General features: G+C 43.2%; 1 long non-coding RNA gene across 1 annotated transcript in view; it reads left to right on the forward strand.

The window, feature by feature from the left end:
- LOC106590421 (uncharacterized) overlaps positions 1-6249 on the forward strand; it is an 81823-nt gene extending 75574 nt beyond the window's left edge. The window contains exon 3 of the long non-coding RNA XR_014391809.1: positions 5660-6249. This is a non-coding gene — a long non-coding RNA (uncharacterized LOC106590421). The remainder of the gene's footprint in view (positions 1-5659) is intronic.
- Positions 6250-26036: the final 19787 nt, after the last annotated feature.

Genomic DNA, 26036 nt, shown 5'->3' on the forward strand with positions numbered 1-26036 from the left:
AAACCTCATCCCAACTGTAAAGTATGGTGGAGAAAGCATCATGGTTTGGGGCTGCTTTGCTGCTTCGAGGCCTGGGCAACTTGCTATCATCGATGGAAAAATGAATTCCCAAGTTTATCAAGACATTTTGCAGGAGAATGTAAGGCTATCTGTCCGCCAATTGAAGTTCAACAGAAGTTAGGTGATGCAACAGGACAACAACCCAAAAGACAGAAGTAAATCAACAACAGCATGGCTTGAACAGAAGAAAATATGCCTTCTGGAGTGGCCCAGTCAGTCCAGACCTCAACACGATTGAGATGCTGTGGCATGACCTCAAGAGAGCGGTTTACACCAGACATCCTAAGAATATTGTGGAACTGAAACAGTTTTGTAAAGAGGAATGGTCCAAAATTCCTCCTGACCGTTGTGCAGGTCTGATTTGCAACTACTGAAAACGTTTGTTTGAGGTTATTGCTGCCAAAGGAGGGTCAAACTGTTATTAAATCCAAGGGTTCACATACTTTTTCCAACCTGCACTGTGAATGTTTACATGGTGTGTTCAATAGACATGACAAATTATAATTGTTTGTGTGTTATTAGTTTAAGCAGACTGTGTTTGTCTATTGTTGTGACTTAGATGAAGATCAGATAACATTTTATGACCAATTTATGCAGAAATCCAGGTAATTCTAAAGGGTTCACATACTTTTTCTTCCCACTGTAAATAAATGCTGATTATATATATATGTTTTTATACTATATAGGGTTATCTAGCAACTACATAAATACTGTAATGTGTATCGACTGAATAATAATCCTCCTCAGGTCATCTGCAAAGCAGTTGAGCATGCTTAGAAATATAAAGACAACAGCTTAGAAGATAAGATGCTGCTAGTGCTGTTTGTCATTTGGAAAAACGTTTTACTGTTCTAATTATATTGGTAACCAGTTTATAATAGCAATAAGGCACCTTGGGGGTTTATGGTATATGGCCGATATACCAGGCACTCCTCGTTCCTTCGTACATAAGAACCGCCCTTACCGTGGTATATTGGCCATATACAGTACCACACCCCATTGTGCCTTATTGCTTAAATATACCATGATCCATCTATGGATGGACCTTTCATATTTCATACCATACAATATGAGTGCAATGTAATCAACACTATATTTATGTTTAAGGTTTCATGGAGATCAACATTCTGACAATCCATGCAAAAATATAAATGTTTTCAAGCTGCCAAGAAACACAGAATGGATAATGTACAATAATATTGATCCTTGATAGTGCAGTGCCGTAATCACCGACTCAGGACATCCTGTGACCAGAGTGCTTGGATCCTATGGATAAAATATCACCTCTGAATATTACATTTCTTAATGACTGGATCATTGATGTCATTGACAGAGGCTATTTCACCAGAGCCAACCACTGTGACTCACAAAATCTACATTTGGTAACAGGGACTGATCTGTTAGCTATCAACACATGCAATGATCTGTGTTTCTGACATCAATGAATACAATATGTAACAAAAATAGAATTGATAAAAAAGCGTTCACAAGACCTCTGACCTACAGAGATGGAGGAATGAGCCTGCCCTGCTTGTTCAGAGAGCAAGTTCATGCAGAGTTTGACTACATTATCTCTCCTCTCCTCATCCCCCCCCCCCATCCTATTCCCTGTTCGGTGGACACTGCACGGAAGCCCCCCACTGGAGGAGACAGACTGGGCATCACTCATTCACTCGCCTCCTAGGTGCGTTTGTCAGGTGATTGCTGCCGGAAAAAGGCAAACAGATCAATACATCTCCCATGGGCCTGACAGGTAATCTTTACCCAGGATGAAATATGAGTGGTACCAGCCTGCTGGATTCCTTAACTGTAACAGGGCAATTGACGGGCTACACATAACCCTCTCTCGCCCCACTTCCTGACTGCTTGGCCATTGGAAATTCATTTTGGAGGCTGGCTGATACATCGCCATGGTGACCACTAATATAGAGGTAGGCAGGTAAGGAATTCTCCCTGCGATTGACAAGACTTGATCTGAACATTCCTTCCTATCTGTCAATTCCTTTGGTATCAAAACACAGAGTGACGGATAAAGCATTAGGGACAGGGACCTCTCCAGGAAAGACCAAGTAATATTCTTATCCAACAGTGATGGGGTTCCCAGCTCTGTGTTCAGGTACCCACTGATGAGTTCTCTCCAGGATGGAGCTGGCAGCCTGAGGGCGGAGTTATGTCGGTCTGTCTATCGGCAGACTTTGACTGATTCCTGTGGTAGGATGACTTGTGAGAGACATCCATTTAGATGAGTGTGCACACAGCATTTATAAATATCAGCTAGCACTGACATGATCACATAAAGCCTTCTCAAAAGGATGATTGGAGATCTATATCTCACACTAATTTATAAAACTGTGACTATTTCACATACATTGCATTCGGAAAGTATTCAGACCGTTCATCTTTTTCCACCATTTGTTACATTACAGCCTTATTCTAAAATTGCTTAAATTGTTTGATTTCCCTCATCAATCTACACATAATATCCCATACTGACAATGCAATTTTTATTTTTTTGCTAATTTATTACAAATAAAACACTGAAATATCACATTTACATAAGTAAATGTGATATTTCAGACCATTTACTCAGTAATTTGTTGAAGCACCTTTGGCAGCGATTACAGCTTCGAGTCTTCTTGGTTATGACGCTACAAGCTTGGCACACCTGTCTTTGGGGGGTTTATCCCATTATTCTCTGCAGATCCTCTCAAGCTCTGTCAGGTTGGATGGGGAGCGTTGCTGCACAGCTATTTTCAGGTCTCTCCAGGGATGTTCGATTGTGTTCAAGTCCAGGCTCTGGCTGGGCGATTCAAGAACATTCAGAGACTTATCCTGAAGCCACTCCTGCATTGTCTTGGCTGTGTGCTTAGGGTCGTTGTTCTGTTGGAAGGTGAACCTTTGCCCCAGTCTGAGGTCCTGAGCACTCTGGAGCAGGTTTTTATCAAGGATCTCTCTGTACTTTGCTCCATTCATCTTTACATTATTTTTACATTTTAGTCATTTAGCAGACGCTCTTATCCAGAGCAACTTACAGTAGTGAATGCATACATTTCATACATTTCCCCCCCCCCCTCCATACTGGTCCCCCGTGGGGATCAAACCCACAACCCTGGCGTTGCAAACACCATGCTCTACCAACTGAGCCACACAGGACAATCCTGACTAGTCTCCCAGTCTCTGATGCTGCCACCACCATGCTTCACCGTAGGGATGTTACCAGGTTTCCTCCAGATGTGACGCTTGGCATTCAGGCCAAAGAGTTCAATCTTGGTTTCATCAGACCAGATAATCTTGTTTCTCATGGTCTGAGAGTCCTTTTAGGTGCCTTTTGGCAAACTGCAAGTGGGCTACCATAAAGGCCTGATTGGTAGAGTGCTGGTTGTCCTTCTGGAAGGTTCTCCCATCTCCACAGAGGAGCTCTGGAGCTCTGTCGGAGTGACAATTGTGATCTTAAGAGTCTTGGTGGTTACAAACTTCTTTAATTTAAGAATGATGGAGGCCACTGTGTTCTTGGGGACATTCAATGCTGCAGAAATTGTTTGGTACACTTCCCCAGATCTGTGCCTCAACACAATCCTGTCTCGGAGCTCTACGAACAATTCCTTTGACCTCATGGCTTGGTTTTTACTCTGAACATGCATTGTCAATTGTGGGACCTTATATAGACAGGTGTGTGCCATTCCAAATCATGTCCAATAAATTGAATTTACCACAGGTAGAAACATCTCAAGGATGATCAACGGAAACAGGAAGCACCTGTGCTCAATTTCGTGTCTCATAGCAAAAAGTCTGAATACTTACGTAAATATATATATATTTCTTTGTTGCAAAAACGTTTAAAAAAAATGTTTTCACTTTGGCATTATGGGGTATTGTGAGTAGATTGATGAGGATTTAAAAAAAAATGTTTTTAGAATAACGCTGTAACTTAACAAAATGTGGGAAAAAGTCAAGGGGTCTGAATACTTTCCCAAATGCACTGTAAGTGTTATCTGCACCTAATCTTTATCAAATATTGTTTATATATTATTGAAAAATGTATATGTATTAACTGGGCACCATGGCCAGTAAAAATGATCCCATATTATAATTATACTGCACTAGTAACATAGTTATCTAGCCCAATATAGTTCATATAGAGTGGGTCCTCTATGATGAAACAGCCCTCAGTTTCCCAAATCATACCACTGATAAATCAATGTATAATTTGATTCATTTGCATAAAAATACAGATTGGTCCACATTACTACCTTGTTTGATCTACTGTATGAAGAGCTCTCACAACGTTGGTTAGAGTGAGTGTGAGTGGGCTCATATGACTGGGCTGTGTGATATAAAACCACTGACAGAGCAGAGTGTCAGCAGGGAAAGCGGTCCTCTCACATTCTCATTCTCTCACAGCTATTCATTATCAGTGGTCCTGCTTGTTTCCAGGAGTGAACCCTCTGCTCTCTAATGCAGGGACTTCTGATCCCTGTACTGGATGGTGAGTGGATGCTATCATCATGCTATCATGCTGATCTCTCTGTGCCCCTGGAATGCCAGGGCAGCCAGTCACAGATCAGCGTCACAGCTAGCTCGAGCCACCAGGGCTCCCCTCTGTGTGCCACTTCAAACACTGCTGAGATTACTGTTAATTACCCTCTTCTCTCCTCCACTATCTCCACCCCATCTACCTCACTCTGAACACACTCTCTACTCTCAACATTAGCCCAGTCAGTAACAAAACAACGGCTTTTCCACTAAAAAACAGGTTTTTGAAAACGGATTGTGCGGCTTGCCTTGACCTTGAATGTGTTGTGAAATGTTTATATGGAAGGTGAGCTGAAGAGAACAAAGAGGCCCCTCCAAGGAGCGTGACCACAGCCCCTCTTTGCAGCCAGTGTAGGAACCACTCAACCCTCCCTGACCATCATTTCAGTGTCCCTGCTGAAAAATGCTGGGCAACTCAAAGATGACATCATTGTTAGGCCTGAGTAAAGGGCAGGTGGCCTAGAGACTGTGTAATGTAGAGACAGGAGGAGCTGCCTGGCTGGTGCTGCAGTCTGAAGTAGCAAGACCAGCAGGCTCTTCAAACTGCCTTCCTCTTCAAGGAAATTGCTGGCTGGCTACGGAGTGATTAACAGCGCTTGATTGCATTAACATTTTTCATCCTTAAATGCTAGATGGAAAGACTTGATCCAGCAGCATAATACTGATTCAGAAAGCAATGACGAGTTCTGTGTTTCTGTTCCTCACAAAGTAATTTCAGCAGGAGGAGTTAAAGCTTCTTCTCTTGCTCTCTCTCTCTCACACACCACTCTGTGCTGCTACTGTAGGCCTCCCATACTATGCTGCCTCTCTCCAGCTAGGCAGAGCGTGTGGGAGCACCCCAGTCCTCCTCCTGCTCCCTCTGGGGGCTAGGTCTAAATAAAGTCCCAGGTTTGATGAAGTCCTGCTTGTCAGATGTGGAGGACCCAGGGCCAGCCGACTCAATGCTCAGAGAGGTGGAAGTGTCCTTGCTCCTCAAAGCACTGAGGAGACTGAACGAGGTATGCTACAGGTTACAGCTTCCCTCAGATTACCGTATTAATTCCTCATTCCATGTGTCTCTCCTCAGGCTGGTGGTGGCTGGTCCACTCCAGGAGTCTGAGGTGCGGGAGGTTCCTCCGCCCCCTCTGGACATCGAGGGGGCCCCGGCGTATGCTGTTTGAGCCATCCTGGACTCGAGGCGTCGGGCGAGGGGCCTTCAGTACCTCGTGGAGTGGGAGGGGTATGGTCCGGAGGAGAGATGCTGGGTGCAGGTGGAGGACATCTTGGACCCTTCGTTGCTGCGGGAGTTCCACCGTCTCCATCCGGATCGCCCTGCGCCTCGTCCTCCGGGTCGTCTCCGAGGTTGGTGTCGGCGCGCTGCTGGAGCCGCGCGTCAAGGGGGGGTACTGTCACGACTTCCTCCGAAGTCGGTCCCTCTCCTTGTTCGGGGGGCGTTCGGCGTCACCGGCCTTCTAGCCATCGCCGATCCACTTTTCATTTTCCACTTGTTTTGTCTTTGTCTTACACACCTGGTTTCAATCCCCCAATTACTTGTTCATTATTTAACCCTCTGTTCCCCCATGTTTGTTTGTGAGTGATTGTTTATTGTATTGTGGTCCGTATTTGTGGCCTTGTATATTTGACGTGTATTGTAATTATTATTGAATAAAATTGCGACATTACTCATATCTGCTGTCCTGCGCCTGACTCTTCTACACCAGCTACACACAGACGCATTACAGTGGCTGATATTCTACAGTACCTACATCACTAGTATATAGTACCATCTTACTGAAAACATCTTAATTTTCACTATATTCATCCTCCTCACTTTTTAAGCCATTTTGTCTCAATATAGGAGTTGGAGGGTAAATATCTGAAACACTTCCCGGGCCAATTTACACAGAAGGAAAAATAACTAATAAAAATAACAATTGCAATTTCTAATATCTGCTCTCCTATCCTACTTTCCGTTAATAAATCAATCTGTGTTGGTCTCTCCCGAAGTTAGCGGCGGTCACACAGACGTTGTGAAAGGCAGTGCAGGTGCAGAGGACACAGAAAGTAAAAGTGACATTGTGGCTCTGGGCTGTCTCAAAGGATTAGGCATTACAGCATTCACTGGCATGTGCTTTTGCTCGTTCCCATTACATTTGCTTGTGCCTCTTTCCAGATGACTTCTTCCCCAAACTGATCCAGCAGGCTAGGTAATTGATTAATATTTCTGGAGGGAATGATGACTAACTGTTGCTGTGGTTGGGCATCTCAGGTTAAACACAGTCAAAATTATGAATAGAAATTCAGGGGGGGTTATTACTTGATACTGCCTGGGGAACAGAGGACAGTGAATCTAGTGAAACACTGATAAAGCTGAATACAACAGTATATAATTGTAACTTTTGTCAAGAGTGACTTTTCATCAATCTAAGTTTTACTGTTGTTTGTTTCACTAATCCATTTAAATATATACTGTGAAATATGTTACCTACTGTACCTACACCATCTAATATGACACGTTAAACTGCGATACTGTGGAGGTCAATAAAGATGATGTAAAGCAAAGATTTAGTGTCAATGGGAGAATTACGTGCATTTGATTTGCGCAACAACGGGTGGAGTGAATGGAACCATCTTAGCATCTTAACAACCTCTCATGTGAGGCTGTTTAAAAACAATAATTACAACACTTCCTGGAACCATCTCCTCCCCTCCCTATGTTTATTAATCAGCTAATTACACATTGACAGTAATGGGCCTGCTGATTCCCACAGTTAAATGAACAGCACTGAATGGGCCTTTAATCATTAGCCTCTGTGTGTTTCTCCCATACACTCCAGATTCCATCCATTTCACTGGACCACAGGAGGACATTCAAATCAAAACACTCAGAAGAGGGCTGGATCACTTAAACACTATTAGCACCTGACTGGTAGGGCTGTTCCACCAGCTACTCTGTAATAGTGCAGTATGGTCCTGTAATGCAGAACTGAACATAGAAGAACCAGTAAAGAGGATGACAGCTCAATGAAGAAAACAATCATCATACGATTTATAAATAAATGGGATCCATGTGAACCATCAGAAGAACGAAGTATCAGAAACCTGCTTAAAAATCATGCCTCCCACCAAAAGACTTTTGACCATACAGTGTGTACTCATGCATGTTCAGCCCATCTCAACAGCGACTCCACCCTAAACTTTTGTTGGAGCAGTGGTGGTAGCAGGGGCAAGTGGGTGGAGGTGGGTTTTTTGAAGGACGCGGAGAGGGGAGTGGAGTGGAGCGGGAGAGGGCAAAATAGTGCGGTGGGCTGCATTTCTGTCAGCAGAAGTGATGGCTGAGTGGTGGCGTTATTTGTCTTGTGCTGCCATACAGCCCTCGCACCAGCCTGGGCATTAATGAGAAAGGGCCGGACCGGCGTGCAGGAACACGCAGGGCCTCAGACGCAGGTGATCTGTCACACAACACCCCTGCTCCGACTTCACCAAGGAGGCACACAAAGATGGAGAGTCAGGGGGACAGGAGGAGGCTGTGGGCTGAACCCACCATGGGCATCCACTTGGGTCCCATAATAGAATGTAAAGCTGCTACGTTACATGCAAAGCGGTTACTTAATACCAATTGGGCGGGATATCCACAAATGATGGTTGCCGGACAATTATACAATAAATGGTTTGAGTAAACCAATAATTTACTTAGTCCACTGGCCCCACTCACACAGACCTTACGCCCTGACCATTTTCTCCCCTCTCTCCAAATAAAATCCTATGACTAGTGATGTCTGGCTGTCCGACAACCTGCCCATCGACCCCCTCCCTTCCTCCCTTCTCCAGACCATCTCTGGAGACCTTCTCCCATTCCTCACTTTCCTGACCTGGCTGTGTCCCCCCTGACTTCAAGATGGCCAGAATTGTTCCCCTCCTCAAGAAACCAACACTCCAACCACTATGACATCAACAACTAGAGACCAGTATCCCTTCTTTCTTTTCTTTCCAAAACACTTGAGCGTGCTGTCTCTGACCAACTCTCTCATTGTCTCGATCTTCTTGACCTGTACCAGTCAGGCTTCAAGGCTGCTCACTCAACTGAGACCGCTCTCCTCTCTGTCACAGAGGCTCTAGGCTCTGCCAAAGCTGACTCTCTCTCCTCTGTTCTCATCCTTCTAGATCTATCCTCTGCCTTTGACACTGTGAAGCATCAGATCCTCCTTTCCACCCTCTCAGGGTTAGGCATCTCAGGCTATGCACACTCCTGAACTGCATCCTACCTGGCAGGTCGCTACTACCAGGGGGTGTGGAGAGGATCTGTGTCTGCACCACATGCTATCACTACTCTTTTCACCAAGTCACTCGGCTCTGGATATATTGGAACTAGTGGATATATGGAGGCTTAAATATCCTGACCTATTGAGATATACATGGCGGAAGCTCAATCAAGATAGTCGTCTTGAATACTTTCTTATGTCATTCTCGTTGGCACCCAAAGTAAAAAAAAAAAAAAAAGTTTATAGGGAAGAAAATGTGGTCAGACCATCAATTCATTGGCATATACATTACTATTACAGAATTCCCACGTAGGCAAGAATATTGAAAATGTAATAAAAGCATATTGGATGATAACTTGTTTTTAACTAGGAGAGAATCATTTATAACTGATTTGCCCCGACATAACATAGGTACAGCAGATCCCGTTATTGTATGAGACACTTTTAAAGGTGCCTTTAGAGGCCATGCAATTCAATACTCATCTCTAAAACAAAAGCAATTTAGGTCAAAAGATTCCAAAGGAAATAGAAGGACTAGCTGAACATATAGATAGCAATAAAAATGTACCATAGAGGCACAGAATAAGTCAGAGGAAAAACAAAAAGAAATGGGGGAACTTATTCAAGAGAGATCAAGTGTAACATATTATAAAAATAAAGCGAACTGGAAGGAATATCGGGAAAAATGCACCAAATTAAATTTTAATCTTCAACATAGAAATTCTACCAAAAATAATGTACTGAAACTTGTTACAAATGACAGAGTCACCCATGATTCACCAAGCAATATTTTGAAAGAGGAAGCAAGGTACTTTAAGCATATGTTTTCGTTTCAGTCTCCTCCATCTCCACTAACCGAAGCTAATTGTATGGATCTTTTTCTATGAATAAGACAAGACAAGTACTGGAAACAATAGGCCACTATGAAAAATCTGGGAAACCAGGTCTGGTGTTCATAGCTGACTTTGAAAAGGCTTTTGATAAAGTACGACTGGAATTTATATATAAATGCCTGGAATATTTGAATTTTGGAGAATCTCTTATATAATGGGTTAAAGTTCTGTATAGTAAACCTAGGTGTAAAAAAGTAAATAATGGCTAATACTAGCAAGTATTAAACTGTCAAGAGTAGTAAAACAAGGTTGTCCACTATCGGTATATCTATTTATTATGGCCATTGAAATGCTTGCTATTAAATTCAGATCCAACAATATTATCAAGGGGCTGGAAATCCAGGGCTTAAAAACAAAGGTGTCATTGTACGCTGATGATTCATGTTTTATTTTAAATCAGAAATGTGAATCCCTCCACAGACTCACAGAGGATCTAGATACTTTTTCTAACCTTTCTGCATTACAAGCAAATTATGATAAGTGAATTATATTACGTATTGGATCACACTTTTTTTTTAACTTTTACATTACCGTGTAGTATACCAATAAAATGGTCTGACGGTGATGTGGACATACTCGGTATTCATATCCCTAAAGAAAGAAATGATCTCACTACAATACCTTTTAATAGAAAATTAGCAAAAATAGATAAAATCTTGCTACCATGGAAAGGAAAATACCTGTATATGTGTGGAAAAATCACCCTGATTAACTCTTTAGTCATATCGCAGTTTAGTCATACCCCTGCCTTGCCTACAACCCTAGTGACCTGTTTGATAAATTATATGAGCAAAATAGAATCAATTTTATTTGGAAGGGCAAGCCAGACAAAATTAAACGGTCCTACTTATATAATGAATATGAATTAGGAGCTCAGAAATGATTAATATTAAAGCATTAGACGTCCCATTAAAGGCTTCAGTCATACAAAAGTTATACTTAAATACGAACTGGTTCTCTAGCAGATTAGTAAGAATGTCTCACCCCATATTAAAGAATGGCCTTGTTTACCTTTATTCAGATTACAACCTCTCACTTTCGTTTATTTGAAAATGAAATCATCTCCAAAATATTGCTATTTTTAAACTGAGCCATAGGAAGTTGGTTGCAATTTCTGTTTCATCCACCAGAAAAGACAGAACAAATAATACAACAAATATTATGGTTAAACTCAAATATACTAATTGATAAAATACTGTATATATTTTTGAGGGAAAAAGGGTATAATATTTGTAAATAATATCAGAAATAGGATTGGTGGAGTTATGTCACACATGAAGCTAACAAAAACATATGGAAATGTCTGCTCTACCCAAAATTACAACCAACTAATTGCAGTATTACCACAAAAATGAGGGGCAAGTGGAAGGGGGAAAAAGTAAGAAACTTATCTGTCAGCCCTGCATTAAAGACCAAAATTGGTTAAAGAAAATTGTGATGAACAAAAAAGTATACCAGTTTCATTTAAGGACCCAAAAATGTACAGTTGTGTCATATAGTTTGCAAAATAGTAGGGAAGAGATTTTCAATGTACCAATTCTATGGCACATGGTTTATGAACTGATATGCAAAACAATGCCGGATTCAAAACTTACTTGGGAATTCATTTTTTCCATCGATGATAGCAAGCTGCCCAGGCCTTGAAGCAGCAAAGGAGCCCCAAACCATGATGCTTTCTCCACCATACTTTACAGTTGGGATGAGGTTTTGATGTTGGTGTGCTATGCCTTTTTTTCTCCACACAGTGTTGTGTGTTCCTTCCAAACAACACAATTTTAGTTTCATCTGTCCACAGAATACTTTGCCAGTAGCGCTGTGGAACATCCAGGTGCTCTTTTGTGAACCTCAGATGTGCAGCAATGTTTTTTTTTAGACAGCAGTGTCTTCTTCCGTGGTGACCTCCCATGAACACCATTCTTCTTTAGTGTTTTACGTATCATAGACTTGTCAACAGAGATGTTAGCATGTTCCAGAGATTTTTGTAAGTCTTTAGCTGACTCTAGGATTCTTCTTAACCTCATTGAGCATTCTGTGCTGTGCTCTTGCAGTCATCTTTGTAGGATGGCCACTCCTAGGGAGAGTAGCAACAGTGCTGAAATATCTCCATTTATAGACAATTTGTCTTACCGTGGACTGACTTTGATAGATACTTTTGTAACCCTTTCCAGCTTCATGCAAGGCAACAATTCTTAATCTTAGGTCTTCTGAGATCTCTTTTTTTCTTGGCATGGTTCACATCAGGTAATGCTTCTTGTGAACAGCAAGCTCAAATTTTGTTTTTAATGGGGCAGGGTAGCTCGAACCAAAATCTCCATTCTCGTCTCATTGATTCGACTCCAGGGTAGTTGACTCCTGGCTCCAATTAGCTTTTGGAAAAGTCATTAGCCTAGGGGTTCACATTTCCAACCTACACTGTGAATGTTTAAATGATGTATTCAATATAGACAAGAAAAATACAATAATTTGTGTGTTATTAGTTTAACTTCTCTAAGTTAGGGGGCAGTATTTTGACGTCCGGATGAAAGGCGTGCCCAAATTAAACTGCCTGCTACTCAGGCTCAGAAGGTAGGATATGCATGTTATTAGTAGATTTGGATAGAAAATACTCTGAAGTTTCTAAAACTGTTTGAATGGTGTCTGTGAGTATTACAGAACTCATATGGCAGGCAAAAACCTGAGAAAAAATCCAACCAGGAAGTGGATTGTAGTTTTTCAAGACTGGGCCTATTCAGTATACAGTGACTTAGGGTTCAATTTGCACTTCCTAAGGCTTCCACTAGATGTCAACAGTCTTTAGAACGGGTTTCAGGCTTTTGCAGTCAACAGAGAGCGAACAAGACCTCCTGGAGTCTGATGACCGAGAGAATGACAGGCCACAATTACGTACGTTCACGTGAGGAGGTAGCTGTGTTCCATAACGTTTTTCAAGACTTTGGAATCGTCCGGTTGGAATATTACTGAAGTTTTACGTTAAAAAGGCCCTAAAGATTGATGTTTTACAACATTTGACATGTTTCAACGAACGTAAATATAACTTTTTGTCGTGAAATCTTCGGCGCGCTTCCTACATTTGGAGTAGCTTACTGAACGCGCAAACAACAAGGAGGTATTTGGACATAAATTATGGACTTTATCGAACAAAACAACATTTATTGTGGACCTGGGATGCCTGGAAGTGCCTTCTGATGAAGATCATCAAAGGTAAGTGAATATTTCTAATGCTATTTATGATTTTAGATGACTCCAAAATGGCGGGTATCTGTATTGCCTGGTGTATTTTCTGAGCGCAGTACTCAGATTATTGCAAAGTGTGCTTTCCCCGTGCAGCTTTTTTGAAATCTGTCACAGCGGTTGCATAAAGGAGATGTTCATCTATAATTCTTTGAATAACAGTTTAATATTTTATCAACGTTTATGATGAGTATTTTTGTAAATTGTTGTGCTGATTCACCGGCAGTATTGGAGGCAAAATATTTTCTGAACGTCACGCGTCAATGTAAAATGCTGTTTTTGGATATAAATATGAACTTTATCGAAAATGGCTGTTTGATTACTTTTGTCTATGTACTCTCCTTACATAATCTAATGTTTTGCTTTCGCTGTAAAGCCTTTTTGAAATCGGACAATGTGGTTACATCAAGGAGACGTGTATCTTTAAAATGGGATAAAATAGTCGTATGTTTGAGAAAGTTGAATTATGACATTTTGTTGTTTTTGAATTTGCCGCCCTGATATTTCACTGGCTGTGTCCCGCAGGTGAGACGTTGGCGTCCCACCTAGCCCATAGAAGTTAAAGGACAGCCACTCCTAGGAAGAGAAGCAATAGTGCTGAACTTTGTCCATTTATAGACAACTTGTCTTACTGTGGACTGATGAACATCAAGGCCTTTAGAGATACCCTTTCCAGGGCAATTTGATCAAGAAGGAGAGTGATGGAGTGCTGCATCAGATGACCTGGTCTCCACAATCACCCGACCTCTAACCATTTGAGATGGTTTGGGATGAGTTAGACCGCAGAGTGAAGGAAAAGCAGTCAACTAGTGTTCAGCATAAGTGGGAACTCCTTCAAGACGGTTGGAAAAGCATTCCAGGTGAAGCTGGTTGAGAGAAAGCCAAGAGTGTGCAAAGCTGTCATCAAGGCAAAGGGTGGCTACTTTGAAGAATCTCAAACATAAAATATATTTTGATTTGTTTAATACTTTTTTGGTTACTACATTATTCCATATCTGTTATTTCATAGTCTTGATTATGACACCGAGGTGGCGACACGCATCTCTGCGTGCCTGGCAGACATCTTTGCTTGGATGTCGGCCCAACATCTCAAGCTCAACATCAAGAAAACGGAGCTGCTCTTCTTCCCGGGAAAGGCCTGCCCACGCCAAGGCCTCTCCATCACAGTTGACAACTTCACAGTGTCCCCCTCGCAGAGTGCAAAGAATCTTGACGTGACCCTGGACAACACCCTGTCATACTCTGCAAACATCAAAGCCGTGACTTGCTCCTGCAGGTTCATGCCAGGTATTCCCAAACTGGGACGCCAAATAAAAACATGATTCGCATTTATAAAATATATAATATATAAAATAAAAAATGTATTTTCAAACAGTCCATTTATATTTTCCAACAGGGCTATACATTTGAGTGAGTTTGTTCTCACCTGATTAGCCTCGTTTCACTGCCAAAAATAAAACTAAACCATCTAGTGTTCAGCGAAATAACAACACAATGTCAAATACAGGTAGCCTAGTCAAATAATTAACATCCAATCACATTAACCGTTACTCTCTCGCGGGAAACCTTCACTCTTGCGCAGACATTTAGAAACAAAACATGCCAATTTGAAAAATAAGCAACGGGAGTTTTTGAGCGAGAATTAAGATGACTTTCGAGTAGTAAGACATGTATAAAAGCAACAGATACCATTAATAACGAGGGTCTAGAAGTGTCTTATATGGTGAGCTACCGAGTGGCTAGGACAGGCAAGCCCCATGCCAATGCTGGGGGAAAAGGCCAAAAAAACTACAAACAATGCCTTCATCAAACAACACTGTTTCATGACACATCAGTGACATGGCAGGAGATGTTTTGAAACAATTACCGCTTCGCATACAAGCCAGTGAATTCTATGCGTTACAGCTGGATGAGTCAACAGACGTGGCGGGCCTGGCACAGTTCCTGGTATATGTCCATTACGTTTATGGGGGTCAATTAAGGAAGACATCCTCTTCTGCAAACCACTGGAAACCAGGACAACAGGAGAGGATATTTTTAAATTACTGGAGAGATTTGTGACATCAAATGGACTTTGGTGGTCAAGATGTGTTGGTATCTGTACTGATGGCGCAAAAACCATGACAGGGAGACATAGTGGTGTGGTGACGTACATGCAAGCAGTTGCTCCCAACGCCACTTGGGTACACTGCAGCATCCACCGGGAGGCTCTTACTGCCAAGGGAATGCCTGACAGCTTGAAAGACCTTTTGGACACGACAGTGAAAATGGTTAACTTTGTTAAAGCAAGGCCCCTGAACTCTCGTGTATTTTCTGCATTATGCAATGATATGGGCAGCGACCATGTAATGCTTTTAAAACATAAAGAAGTGTGCTGGTTATTAAGGGGCAAAGTATTCACACTTTTTTTTAACTGAGAGACGAGCTTAAAGTTTTCTTTACTGACCATCATTTTAACTTGTCTGACCACTTGCATGATGATGAGTTTCTCTCACAACTGGCCTATCTGGGTGATGTTTTTTCTCGCCTGAATGATCTGAATCTAGGATTACTGGGACTCTCCGCAACTATATTCAATGAGTGGGACAAAATTTAGGCTATGTCTGCAATAACAAGGACAACACACAGGTCTTTCCATCATTGTATGATTTTTTGTGTACAAATGAACTCAAGCTTACGGACAATGTCAAATATGATTTAGCTAAGCACCTGAGTGAGCTGGGTGCGCAATTACACAGGTACTTTTCCCGAAACGGACGACACAAACAACTGGATTCATTATCCCTTTTATGCCCTGCCTCCAGTCCACTTACCGATATCTGAACAAGAGAGCCTCATTGAAATTGCAACCACCTGTCACAGCTGTCGTGGAAGAGAGAATGGGACCAAGGCGCAGCAGGTTGCGTGCTCAACATATTTATTATGAGAACACCACGGAAAAACAATAAACAAACTAACGACAGGAACAGAGAAGCAGGCTCAACAAAAGCAGTGCTCTCAAACAACTACCCACAAGTGACAAACAAAACACACACCTACTTATAGGACTCCCAATCAGAGGCAACTAGAAACACCTGCCTCCAATTGAGAGTCCAGCACCCAACCTACACATAGAAAAACTAACCTAGAACATACCCATAGAAATACAAACATAAACCAGTGACCAACAAACCCCGTAATACATAAATCAACTACCCTCTGCCACGTCCTGACCAAACTACAATAACAAAATATCCTCTATACTGGTCAGGACGTGACAGTACCCCCCCCAAAGGTGCAGACTCCGGATGCACCTACACAAAACACAGAAAACCCCAAAACAAACAGAAAAATCCCCCTAAACTACAGGGAGGGAAAGGAGGGTGGCTGCCGTCAACGACGGCACTGTGCTACACCCCCCCTCCCCAACCCACCTATATTGGAGGCGGCTCAGGTGCGGGACGTGGACCCCGCTCCACCCTCGGCGTCGCCCACTTAGGTGGCGCCCCTGGCCGCATCGGAGGACTGGCGGGCGCCCCTGACTGCGCCCGGCTGGCGGGCGACCCTGGCTGCGCCCGGCTGGCGGGCGACCCTGGCTGCGCCCGGCTGACGGGCGACCCTGGCTGCGCCCGGCTGACGGGCGACCCTGGCTGCGCCCGGCTGACGGGCGACCCTGGCTGCGCTCACCTGGCTGATGACCCTGGTGGCTCCGGCCTGGCTGTCGGCTCTGGCGGCTCCAGACTGGCTGGCGGCTCCAGACTGGCTGGCGGCTCCAGACTGGCTGGCGGCTCCAGATTGGCTGGCGGCTCTGGCGGCGCCAGACTGGCTGGCGGCTCTGGCGGCTCCAGACTGGTGAGGCTGGGCTGACGCACTAGAAGCCTGATGCGTGGGGCTGGTACTGGACGTGCCAGCCTGGAGACACGCACCTCAAGGCTAGTGCGTGTAGCGGGAAACACTGGACCGTAGAGGCGCACTGGCGGTCTCGAGCGCATGGCTGGCATCACCCCTACTGGCTGGATGCCCACTTTCCCCTGGCACATGCGGGGCGCTGGTACTGCGCGTACCGGCCTGAAAATACCCGGCCTCGCCACAGCACCCATCACCCCAAAGCACGGGACCTGTCCAGTATGTCTCTGCCCAAAAATGGTATGGGGAGCTGGCCTGGGGCTCCATCCTCGCCCCGCCAAACTGCCCTTGTGCCCCCCCAAAAAAAAATATTGGGGCTGCCTCTCGGGCTCCCTTACCAGCCGTGTTCCCCGGTCCTCGCCAGATTTCCTCCGCTGCTTGGTCCTGTTGTGGTGGGTAGTTCTGTCACAGCTGTCGTGGAAGAGAGAATGGGACCAAGGCGCAGCAGGTTGCGTGCTCAACATATTTATTATAACAATGAGAACACCACGGAAAAACAATAAACAAACTAACGACAGGAACAGAGAAGCAGGCTCAACAAAAGCAGTGCTCTCAAACAACTACCCACAAGTGACAAACAAAACACACACCTACTTATAGGACTCCCAATCAGAGGCAACTAGAAACACCTGCCTCCAATTGAGAGTCCAGCACCCAACCTACACATAGAAAACTAACCTAGAACATACCCATAGAAATACAAACATAAACCAGTGACCAACAAACCCCGTAATACATAAATCAACTACCCTCTGCCACATCCTGACCAAACTACAATAACAAAATATCCTCTATACTGGTCAGGATGTGACACCACCGGTTCTGTGAAAATTGAATTTAATGAGAAGCCACTGCCAGATTTCTGGATAGGGCTGCGCTCAGAGTATCCTGCCTTGGCAAATCGCAGTGTTAAGACACTGATGCCCTTTGCAACCACGTACCTATCTGAGAGTGGATTCTAGACCCTCACTAGCATGAAAACTAAATACAGGCACAGACTGTGTATTAAAAATGATTTAAGACTGAGACTCCAATAAAACCCAACATTGCAGAGGTATGTGCATCCTTTCAAGCACACCCTTCTCATTAACCTGTGGTGAGTTATTCAAACTTTTTGATGAACAAGTAAGGTTTTATATGTAAGATGGCTAAATAAGGAGCAAAATTATTTATTATTATTATATTATTATTTGTGCCCTGGTCCTATAAGAGCTCTTTGTTACTTCCCATGAGCCGTGTTGTGACAAAAACTCACACTCATTCTTATGTTTAATAAATGTATCGTATGGTGTGTGTGTGGCTGGCTTACAATGATGGAGAAAAAAAAACATTTGAGAGTGTGCTGACCTTGGTGCTAGAAGGGGTACGCAGCTGGAGGTTGAATGTTTGAAGGGGTACGGGACTAAAAAAGTTTGGGAACCACTGCTCTACAACATCCGCAGAGTACGACGACCTTTCCTCACACAGGAATCTGCACAGGTCCTAATCCAGGCAATTTTCTTCTCCAGTCTAGACTACTGCAATTCTCTGTTGGCTGGGGTCCCCATCAAACCTCTGCAACTTATCCTGAATGCTGCAGCCCGCCTGGTGTTCAACCTTCCTAAGTTCTCCCATGTCACCCCGCTCCACCGCAGACTCCACTGGCTTCCAGTCAGAGCTCGCATCCTCTCCAAGACCCTGGTGCTTGCCTATGGAGCAGAAAGGGGAACTGCACCTCCTTACATTCAGCCTATGCTCAAACCCTACATCCCAACCCGCGCACTCTGTTCTACCACCTCTGATTACTTGGCCCTCCCACCCTTACTGGAAGTCAGCTTCCGCTCTGCCCAGTCAAAGCTTTTCTCTGTCCTGGCATCCCAGTGGTAGAACAAGCCTCCCCCTAAAGCCAGGACAGCGGAATCCCTGCCTATCTTTCCAAAACATCTGAAATCCTACCTCTTAGAAGAGTTTCTTAAATAACTCGAACAGCGCCACAGACGGTGACTTTGCTGATAAATAATTTGTGGAGGGAAAATGTACATGATACGATTGTGATGAGTTGTTCTCTCAACTAGCTATCTTAAGATGAATGCACAAATTGTATGTCGCTCTGGATAAGAGCGTTGGCTAAATGACTAAAATGTAAAAATATAAAATGTACACAGATGCAAAATGGATAGAAAACAAGAAGCTAAACCCATGCAATTGTTTGTACTGATATGTCTATCACCTAAAAGAAAACTTTGACGTACCCAAGCTTCTTGAAAATGGTTCAGTGTATGAGTGTGTAAGTTAGTGAGTTGGTGCTTATTATCGTCCTCGTATTTCATATTTCAAATGAAGATGAAGGGCATTGTGCAAGACAGCGGGGGAGGGGGGGAATTAGAATAATTAATTAGTCTGCATGTGAAACAAGCCGAGGGTATTAAAATCCATCAGGATCTTTACACTCACTGATTTATCCCTGCCAATGCCATACAATTAATTATCTTTTATGCTAAATGTAGATGAACCAAATGAAACATGCCCAACTTAGGTCTCTTTTTATGGAATAGTGTACAATGAAACCTTTTCTTAATTTTCTTTTCAAACCTTTAAAACTTCAATAAATCTCCCTCAATTATCCACTTTTTGTTAAAGAATTGTATGTTTTTAAAAACGTAGAATCGAAGTCAAGATCTGAACACAGTATACAACTTAAAGGGACAGTGTCTACATAACGTGAAGTCCAAAAAATAAGAATGAAAGGACCCTAAGAAAATGACTCCCGTTGATGTCGTAGGTCACACAGGAGACCGCCAACCATGGCATTTTCTCTTCTGAAGGATGTTGTTGCCTTTTGTATTGATGGTAGTGAGAAGTGTACAGAATGGCCAATTTGAGCCTGAGAAGTGGAGTGGTCATCCAATACAAACAGATACCTGGGTTGATAAGTTATTTCACAGCCAGCTTCAACACTCAAGCTGGTAAGTGCTAAAAGTATAAAGATGGAAGACACAGCAACAGCTGGGTTCCGTCTCAGAAATCCCCTCAGGAATCCTGGGAGACACCTCCCACTACAGGCCATTCTCAATCCTTATTACAGAGATGAAATCAACCACAATACAAAAAAAAATCACGTCCCAAATTCATATTTTGTCTTTCAATACTCATCAGACAATCTGCACGTGTTCGTCTAAAGGAATTCTCTACCTCTCAGAAATTCCCTTGCAAATTCAATCCGGCAAAGTTGTTTATAAGGAAAACAATCCATTTAAATGTTAAACTATTAAAGAAAACAAATGTGTGTAAAGAATTGGTAATTCCAGCAATAATGAGAATGCCTATTATTTACTATTTCTACAAATAAACTGCAAATGCATTTAGGAGCCATTGTGCTCCTGGGTTCTGTGATATGACCAAGGAGAGGCATGGAATACTGAAGCAGGGCGCCAAAGTAAAGATTTATACAGAGCAGTAGCAGCCGCAGAAACTGACATTGGATGACATCCCCTGCATGATCAATCCCTCTGGACAGACTCCAAAACAAGGAAAAGAACCGCTCAGAACAGTGGCATTGGAAAAGGAGGAAAATACTGTAAGCTTAAGCATTTCACTTCAAAAGGGTTGGGGATATGTTAATAACTTTAATGAGGCCTATTAAGAATGTTAAAAAGCTCCCTCTTAATAGACGTTATTACTTATTGAGAATGTTTTATTATTTCCTCACCAAGTTGTCTGTTTGCACCTAGTCTACTTATTGAGTGTGGCATCTTTTTCTTTGGAACACATAAAAATGACCCAAATATAATGTTAAGGTTTAATGCAATATTTACTTCAGCTCAACAAACCCAATGTGTCAGTTTCAGCAGATGTGATGGTAACTTATTGTCTCTCCTGGGGGGGATGTTGAGGGATCCACCATCCCTGCCTCTGCTTGGAGAATAACATGGTGAATATGAGGGGTCTTTAAGGGCCAGGGGTGAATCTTTTTTAGTTTTATGTGAAGTGGGTGAGTGCCAGGGAGGTGAAGGACAGAGTCGCTGGCCGTTCCATCACTCAGTGCAATAAATGGATGCAGTCTGCATCCCAGTTAAGCATTGGCTGTTTTTAAATTCTACCTCTTTTATCCAAATGAATGATGGACCCCGGTACAGTGCACTGTGCAGCAATATTAATATACATCAAGGGCCAGCGCCCCTCACTAAATCAGGGAACCACCCGCATTTGTTATTTAAATGACAAACAGAGGCTGCAGAAGCGGAGCAGGGAGAGGGGACTTTGGAGAAGAGGTGGACAAACCAATTCAAATTTCAATCTGGCAAAGATGCCAGGCTCGGAGCCATCAGTCTAATGAAAAAAGGCAGCTCTATGAGCCTAAACGGACTAGGGGGCTACTGCAGGGTGCCTCCTCTAATACGGCCTACTTCCAATGATTTATATGCACACTAGATGACTCCCAGGGTGTACTGTTTTGAAGCAACCGTGCCTCCATCTTGGCACTCCCCCACTGTTGTAATGTTTTGGGAGGGAAGCTATAAATTGCATTTATTAATGTCTACATTTGCTTTTTCCACATGTATTCTACTACAGACACCTTAATGCATACTTTTAAAATATACTATGTGAGCTAAACATAAAAATACAAAACATATAAAAACATTTTCCTTAAACTTTACATTTTGGAAAGTACTAATGTTACTGTACCCACTAAAACGAAAAGAGACTTAAAAACATGTAATTTTGTAGTTGAAAAATGTAAATGAAATACTGTAGAATTCCATTCATTCCTATGGAAGACTGCTTTTCTGAGTAGTGCCAATATGGCTGACCGGTAGCTTCAAAATCTCTCATTGGCCAATACATAGCATAAGCAATCCAAGGTTTATATACACATCATTGCCTGCTTCCCATCACACTTTCACCAGACTCATTCAGACCACTTCCACATGGGAGGACAGGCAGGATGCTCACAGAGCCCTGCTCTATCAATAACACAGCACACTAGTCAAGTCTGAATTTTTCCCTCAGCTAATAAAAAGTAAATACAGTCTCACAAATATTGGAGACACTATTTGCAATGAAATTCATGAATTCACATATATCCTATATTCCTTTATTAATGGATGTGATTCACATGTATCCTATATTTTTGGTTATAAAGGATAATCTAAAGTAGGATAAAGGATAATCTATTGCCCCATAGCACTCACTTCTGTCATCATGAAGTGCTTTGAGAGGCTAGTTAGGGATCAATTTGTATGCCGCCACAACCGATCCATGGATTAAGCAATCGCCATTGCACTGCACACTGACCTATCCCATCTGGACAAGAGGAATACCTATGTAAGAATGATGTTCATCGACTACAGATCAGCCTTCAACACCATAGTACCCTCCAAGCTCATCATTAAGCTCGGGGCCATGGGTCTGAACCCTGCCCTTTGCAACTGGGTCTTGGATTTCCTGACAGGCCAACCCCAGGTGGTGAAGGTAGGCAACAACATCTCCACTTTGTTGATCCTCAACACAAGGGTGCATGCTCAGCCACCTTCTATACTCCCTGTTCACACGTGACTGTATGGCCATGCACGTCTCCAACTGAATCATTAAGTTAGCTGATTACTCAACAGTAGTAGGCTTGATTACCAACAATGACGAGACAGCCTACAGGGAGGAGGTGAGGGCCCTGGCAGAGTGGTGCCAGGAAAATAACCTCTCCCTCAACGCCAACAAAACGAAGGAGCTGATAGTAGACTTCAGGAGACAGCAGAGAGAGCACGCCCCCATCCACATTGACGGGGCCACAGTGGATAGGATGAAAAGCTTCAAGTTCCTCGACGTGCACATCACTGACAACCTGAAATGGTCCATCCACACGGACAGTGTGGTAAAGAAGGCGCAACAGCACCTCTTCAACCTCAGGAAGCTGAAGAAATTCAGACCCTCACAAACTTCTACAGATGCACCACTGAGAGTATCCTGTCGGTCTGTATCACCACCTGGTACGTCAATTGCACCACCCACAACCACGAGGCACTCCAGAGGGTGTTGAGGTCAGCCCAACGCATCACCGGGGGCCAAGGCCTGTTCACCCCGCTAGCATCTAGGCGGAGACAGTACAGGTGCATCAAAGTTGGGACCAAGAGACAGCTTTTGTCTCCGGGCCATCAGACTGTTAAACAGTCACCACTAGCCGGCCTCCGCCCAGTACCCTGCCCTGAACTTAGCAACTGTTACTAGCCGGCTACCACCTGGTACTTTACCCTGCACTTTAAAGACTGCTGCCCTATGTACATAGTCATGGAACACTGGTCACTTTAATAATGTTTACATACTGTGTTACCCACTTCATATGTATATACTGTATTCTAGTCCAGGCTCATTCTATATTCAGTGCATTCGGAAAGTATTGACCCCTTGCCGTTTTCCACATTTTGTTACATTACATTCTAAAATGGATTTAAAAAAAATGTAACTCATCAATCTACACACAATACCTCATAATGACAAAGCAAAAGCAGGTTTTTAGAAATGTTTGCAAAATGTATAAAATAAAACTGATATCACACTCTAACGTACTTGTCCTCTTATTCAGCCCCCTTTCCATTCTGGTTAGAGACAGTTTGCGCTGTTCTGTGACGGGAGTAGTACACAGCGCTGTACGAGATCTTCAGTTTCTTGACAATTTCTCACATGGAATAGCCTTCATTTCTCAGAACAAGAATAGACTGACAAGCTTCAGAAGAAAGGTATTTGTTTCTGGCCATTTTGAGCCTGTAATCGAACCGACAAATGCTGACGCTCCAAATACTCAACTAGCCTAAAGAAGGACAGTTTTATTGCTTCTTTAATCAGGACAACAGTTTTCAGCTGTGCTAACATAATTGCAAAAGGGTTTTCTAATGATCAATTAGCCTTTTAAAATGATAAACTTGGATTAGCTAACACAACATGCCATTGGAACACAGGAGTGATGGTTGCTGATAATGGGCCTCTGTACGCCTATGTAGATATTCCATAAATGAATCTGCCGTTTCCAGCTACAATAGTCATTTACAACATTAACAATGTCTACATTTTATGTTATTTTAAATGAACAACAAATGGCCTTTTCTTTCAAAAACAAGGACATTTCTAAGTGACCCCAAACCTTTGAACGGTAGTGTATATACACTGCACAAAAAAATAAAGGGAACACTTAAACAACACAATGTAACTCCAAGTCAATTACACTTCTGTGAAATCAAACTGTCCACTTAGGAAGCAACACTGATTGACAATAAATTTCACATGCTGTTGTGCAAATGGAATAGACAACAGGTGGAAATTATAGGCAATTAGCAAGACACCCCCAATAAAGGAGTGGTTCTGCAGGTGGGGACCACAGACCACTTCTCAGTTCCTATGCTTCCTGGCTGATGTTTTGGTCACTTTTGAATGCTGGCGGTGCTTTCACTCTAGTGGTAGCATGAGACGGAGTCTACAACCCACACAAGTGGCTCAGGTAGTGCAGCTCATCCAGGATGGCACATCAATGCGAGCTGTGGCAGGAAGGTTTACTGTGTCTGTCAGCGTAGTGTCCAGAGCATGGAGGCGCTACCAGGAGACAGGCCAGTACATCAGGTGACGTGGAGGAGCACGTAGGAGGGCAACAACCCAGCAGCAGGACAGCTACCTCCGCCTTTGTGCAAGGAGGAGCAGGAGGAGCACTGCCAGAGCCCTGCAAAATGACCTCCAGCAGGCCACAAATGTGCATGTGTCTGCTCAAATGGTCAGAAACAGACTCCATGAGGTTGGTATGAGGGCCCGACGTCCACAGGTAGGGGTTGTGCTTACAGCCCAACACCGTGCAGGACGTTTGGCATTTGCCAGAGAACACCAAGATTGGCAAATTCGCCACTGGCGCCCTGTGCTCTTCACAGATGAAAGCAGGTTCACACTGAGCACATGTGACAGACGTGACAGAGTCTGGAGACGTCGTGGAGAACGTTCTGCTGCCTGCAACATCCTCCAGCATGACCGGTTTGGCGGTGGGTCAGTCATGGTGTGGGGTGGCATTTCTTTGGGGGGCCGCACAGCCCTCCATGTGCTCGCCAGAGGTAGCCTGACTGCCATTAGGTACCGAGATGAGATCCTCAGACCCCTTGTGAGACCATATGCTGGTGCGGTTGGCCCTGGGTTCCTCCTAATGCAAGACAATGCTAGACCTCATGTGGCTGGAGTGTGTCAGCAGTTCCTGCAAGAGGAAGGCAATGATGCTATGGACTGGCCCGCCCGTTCCCCAGACCAGAATCCAATTGAGCACATCTGGGACATCATGTCTCGCTCCATCCACCAATGCCACGTTGCACCACAGACTGTCCAGGAGTTGGCGGATGCTTTAGTCCAGGTCTGGGAGGAGATCCCTCAGGAGACCATCCGCAGACCTCATCAGGAGCATGCCCAGGCATTGTAGGGAGGTCATACAGGCACGTGGAGGCCACACACACTACTGAGCCTCATTTTGACTTGTTTTAAGGACATTACATCAAAGTTGGATCAGCCTGTAGTGTGGTTTTCCACTTTAATTTTGAGTGTGACTCCAAATCCAGACCTCCATGGGTTGATAAATTGGATTTCCATTGATTATTTTTGTGTGATTTTGTTGTCAGCACATTCAACTATGTAAAGAAAAAAGTATTTAATAAGATTATTTCATTCATTCAGATCTAGGATGTGTTATTTTAGTGTTCCCTTTATTTTTTTGAGCAGTGTATATGTATACACACTACTAGTCAAAAGTTTTAGAACATGTACTAATTTTTCTTTATTTTTACAATTTTCTACATTGTGGAATAATAGTGAAGACATCAAAACTATGAAATAACACATATGGAATCATGTAGTAACCAAAAAAGTGGCAAACAATTATTGAAATAGCCACCCTTTGCCTTGATGACAGCTTTGCACACTCTTGGCATTCTCTCAACCACCTTCATGAGTTAGTCATCTGGAGTGCATTTCAATGAACAGGTGGGCCTTGTTAAAAGTTAATTTGTGGAATTTCTTTCCTTCTTATTGGGTTTGAGCCAATCAGTTGTGTTGTGACAAGGTAGGGGTGGTATACAGAAGATAGCCCTATTTGGTAAAAGACCAAGTCCATATTATGGCAAGAACAGCTCAAATAAGCAAAGAGAAACGACAGTCCATAATTACTTTAAGACATGAAGGTCAGTCAATACGGAAAATTTCA

This window comes from Salmo salar, chromosome 01 (genome assembly GCF_965601325.2).
Source record: "Salmo salar chromosome 01, fSalSal1, whole genome shotgun sequence".
In the NCBI taxonomy this organism is placed as follows: Eukaryota; Metazoa; Chordata; class Actinopteri; order Salmoniformes; family Salmonidae; genus Salmo; species Salmo salar.